Genomic DNA, 4,554 nt, shown 5'->3' with positions numbered 1-4,554 from the left:
TTTTGACCAAGTAAAGAACACAAGTACACCTTCACATTTTGGAGTCTTTCCTTTTTTTTTTATTTGCACTTTGTACCATTTCATCCCGGACAAAGCAAGGGCCATAAAACCTCGAAAACCTGATTTGACCAAGTAAACAAAAACATCAGAGCCATCATCTTTCTGAGCAAGGATACGAGAGATGATGATCCAATTCTCCATCGCTACTACACTCATGACTCAACTCACAAGCAACGTTTTTTTTGTTTGTCAAGCACTTATATTGCTCCGAAAGTAGAATTTTTTTGGTGGAACTGGTTTTGGTTTTTACAAAAGTGCTTTTAGCTACCCGCAAACATAGCCTTTGATTTTAAATGAGTCTTGTATGGATCAAATTTCAATCCCCTGTGCCAGCATCCCAGCAATCACTACTATCCCAGAAAGGTACGAGACATGATTGACTCTCTGATATGTTTCCCTCTCCTTTTCCATATTCCATTAACAATCTTTTAGTGTTAGGTGTTATTATTATTTCATTCCAACTCTCTGTGAAAGCCTGGATTACTGGAAGAAGTTTGAGTTGCATATTTAAACTATACGCAACCACAAAGCCCTCTTTCTTACTCTTTGGTCAACGAGGGAAAATCATGGTCAGTGTAGAACAAAGAAGTCAAAACTTTTCTGCAGTAGAGATAGAGTTATACTAGAAGGATAGCATTTTACGAGCATGGCATTCTCGGGCGACAAGACCCTTGCATTGTAGTAATGTTACTTGTCATAGTTCACATGTTCTGGTTCGATGTGTCCCAATTCACTATAAAACTCGTGTCATGTACCTTTTTTTTTTACAATCGCAGGAATAAATGTTTGATGTCCTTCAGAGTTGAGACTGCTAAGAAGCTTTGAATCGACTTCTCGAAGGCAGCTGTGTGAGGTAGGAGTTAGGCGTTTTACGGCAAGACTTCTCCCTGTGTGTCAACTGATGTTTCTTTTCAATATTGGCTTAATTTCACTTTCAATTTCGTTGGAAGTTTCAACTCTCAACTTCAAATCTTGGTAGATCATATATTTTTTTATGTGTGTTCATTTGCTGGGAGGTTGAACTGATACAAAGGACAGTTTGGTTACAGAATGTGTTTTTTGTTGGATAATAGTCTCTTGTTCTCTCTCTCCTGTAGTGTTTAAGTTATCTTCCAAGAAACTGAGAATGATGTTTCTATGATTTGCCCTTCAAAAATAAAATCTTAGATCCCACAATTTGGTTTTATCATCTTACAGTACATTCTTGGCTTTCTATACAATAATGATAAAAATACCTGGGCTCTGTACCGTAATTGAAAATGACAGTGAACTGAATTACTTTAACTTTATTACATGGATCACTGAGGTGTAATTCGATTTATATGTTTAATTTCAATTTCAATTTTCACAAGGTATTTTTATAGTCGTAATTTTTTTTTTTTTTTTTTTGAGTTTAACAGGTGTGAGTTAAATTCATAATCATATATGTCTTAACCGATTTAGCAGTTCAAGTTGGCTTTAAATAAATTTTAAAACATAGAAAATAAAATTTAAATAAGAATAAATTTTTTAAAAGCTCACTCTATCTCAACATCTCTCTAATATATTAATTTCTCTCTCTTTTTAACATATTCTCTAATGTCTAATTTTCCTTTACGGTGGAGATTTTGACTTTTTCGTCCAAATCTATATAAGCTTAATTAGTCGAGCTTTGGGCAAATAATCTACTTTTTTATTATTTAATATTCTAAACTATAATATAATAATAAAATTTGAGTATACATGTTGTATGATCGACAAAAAAGATACAATTGTTAAGCAATTCTTTATTTTAATTTTAAAGAACTAAGAAGTAGAGAACACTGTAAGTATATTTTGTTTTTCTTTGATACTTATTTTTGTTTTCTGAAGGATGAAAGATTTTATATGATGTTAATTTAATACTTAAAACAAAAACATTCTATTTCGAAAATTGTCCAAGTACGGAAATCAACTACAATACCAATACGATTTTCCCGCTCTGTTTCTCTGAGCCGAACGGCGAAGCAAAGGAAGCTGAGTCAGAGTGTGAGTGGTGGCCGCCGGCCGGTGGGCAGTTATGGAAGCTCTCTGTAAGATTTATTTTCGATAATCCGGCGGAATTCGAACCCGTCTTCTTCCGATGATGACGATGCACTCGTCTTCTTCTCCGATCTTTTTGCTTCATTTGTTCTTCTTGATCCTCTCCGATTTCGCCTCCGCTTTCTTGCCCGCCGAGAACGTTACCCTCTCCGGTGACGCCCGTCTCCGAAACAACGCCATTCTTCTCACTCAAGAACTCAATTGCCTTCCCTTTTCTTCCAATTCCCCCTCCTCCTCCTCCTCCTCCGGCGTCGGAAGAGCCTTCTACATAAACCCTATTCGCTTTCTTGATTTCGCCACCAATTCCACCGCCTCTTTCTCCTCCCGGTTCTCCCTCTCCATCCTCCCCACCCCTCTCTGTCCTTTCCCCGATGGAATCGCTTTTCTCCTCACCTCCGATTCCAAATCTTTCACCCCTTCTCGTGGCTACATGGGCCTCCCTGACCCGCCCCCAAATTCCCACCACTCTTTCATCGCCGTCGAATTCGACACCAATTTCGACCCAACTCTCGGTGACATTAACGATAACCATATCGCCGTTGATGTGAATACACCTACATCTTTGGCTTCTGTGGATGCTGGGTCGAGGGGCATTGTTCTGAAAAATGGAGACAGGTTACTGTTGGATCGAGTACAGGGACGACTCCAAGATGATCCGGGTCTGGGTCGGGTATTCGCAGACCCGACCCGCAAACCCAATTCTGGTTTCGCAGATTGACCTCTCCAGGCAATTCAAGGAGTTCATGTATGTGGGGTTCTCTGCCTCCAATGGACAGGGCTCTGCACTTTACATGGTCCATAGATGGCGCTTCAAAACTTTTGGGTTAGTCCCTTCTCTCATTCCTGTTGACACGGTTAATGGAGGAGACTGTTTCATGTGCTCGACGGAGGATTCGAGCGCTAACAACAGTCGGATCGTTGATCCTCGGAAAAGGAGGAAGAAGATTGGAGAGATGGCCCTTGGTTTGGGAGGTTTAGCTGCATTTTTGTGCTCCATTGTTGCAATTGTTGGTTTGGCTACCTTTGTTTTGATAAAGAAACTGAGAGGTAGAATGAGAAGAGCAGAGCGAGGAAGCGATAGAACCTGTGAAGTTGAGATGAACAGGGTTCCAACAAGATTGTCTCTGGGGGAGATAAAGTCGGCTACAATGGGGTTTAATCAAAACAGAGTTGTTGGGGAAGGTGGTTCTGCAGTTGTCTACAAAGGGTTCTTCCGTCTGGTGGGGACGTGGCTGTTAAGCGGTTTGAGCGATCGGGAAACGATCGTCTCTGCAATCCTTTCACCACGGAGTTCGCAACAATGGTGGGTTGCTTAAGACACAAGAATTTGGTTCAGCTTTATGGATGGTGCTGCGAGGCAAATGAGTTGGTCCTTGTTTATGAGTACTTGCCCAATGGAAGCCTTGCCAAACTACTTCACAAGAGCTCCTCCAATTCACTGTTTATCCTTCCTTGGAAGAAGAGATTCTCCATAGTTCTTGGAGTTGCTTCAGCCCTGACTTATCTTCATGAAGAGTGTGAGAGCCAAGTTATCCACAGAGACGTCAAGACCTGCAACATCATGCTTGATGCAGAGTTCAACGCAAAACTAGGGGATTTCGGTTTAGCAGAAGTGTATGAACACAGCTCGATCACTAGGGAAGCAACCATACCAGCGGGGACAATGGGATATCTTGCCCCTGAATATGTTTATTCTGGCGTTCCTACCGTCAAAACTGACGTTTACAGCTTCGGCGTGGTGTTGCTTGAAGTTGCATCGGGAAGGAGGCCAGTAAACGACGACGGGACGGTGCTTGTCGATTGGGTTTGGGATCTATGGGAAATTGGGAGACTGATTGAAGCTTCTGATTCAAGGTTGATGGGAAAGTACAATATAGTAGAAATGGAGAGAATGCTAATGGTAGGACTTTTCTGTGTACACCCAAATCATGAAAATAGGCCAACTGTGAAAGAGGCTGCAGGATTCTTAGAGGGGAAGCACCACTCCCTCCACTGCCATCAAGGAAACCAAGAGTAAGCATCAGGCCCGTTTTCGATCCCGACGATGTCGAAGACGTTGAGAATTATTGTGGCAGTTATCTCGGGCTCGATGAGTCGGCATGGATGACCCCAAGAGCCAATTTAGCTAGCTGAACCAGAAAGTGATCAAAGACTTCAAATGTTGCCAATGAAGAAGCAGTCACCTTGGGACATTGTATGGTTTCTGGTCAAACTTCAAGGAAGTGTCTTAAAAGGAAGACAGGTATGTTTTTGTTTGGTATCAGAAGATATTCCTACATTAAAGAAGACAATGATAGCTTCACTTTCACATCACATGAATAAGAATTCAAACCAGAATAATGGTGTTAGATAGATTTGTTGTAGACTTGTAGGCCCCAAAACTGAATTTATTCATGAAATATTCAAACAGATTGACCCCAAAAACGCACACAT

At 41.0% G+C, this 4,554-nt stretch overlaps 1 pseudogene; it reads left to right on the top strand.

Moving 5' to 3' along the window:
• Nucleotides 1–2,164: 2,164 nt before the first annotated feature.
• Nucleotides 2,165–4,322, top strand: LOC148207771 (L-type lectin-domain containing receptor kinase S.6 pseudogene; annotated as a pseudogene).
• Nucleotides 4,323–4,554: the final 232 nt, after the last annotated feature.

Source organism: Momordica charantia, unplaced genomic scaffold (assembly GCF_013281855.1).
Source record: "Momordica charantia cultivar OHB3-1 unplaced genomic scaffold, Mcharantia_2.0 BLBB01000088.1, whole genome shotgun sequence".
Classification (NCBI taxonomy): Eukaryota; Viridiplantae; Streptophyta; class Magnoliopsida; order Cucurbitales; family Cucurbitaceae; genus Momordica; species Momordica charantia.
The sequence above is the reverse complement of the archived record's forward strand: the minus strand, read 5'-3'. Positions and strand labels throughout refer to the sequence as shown.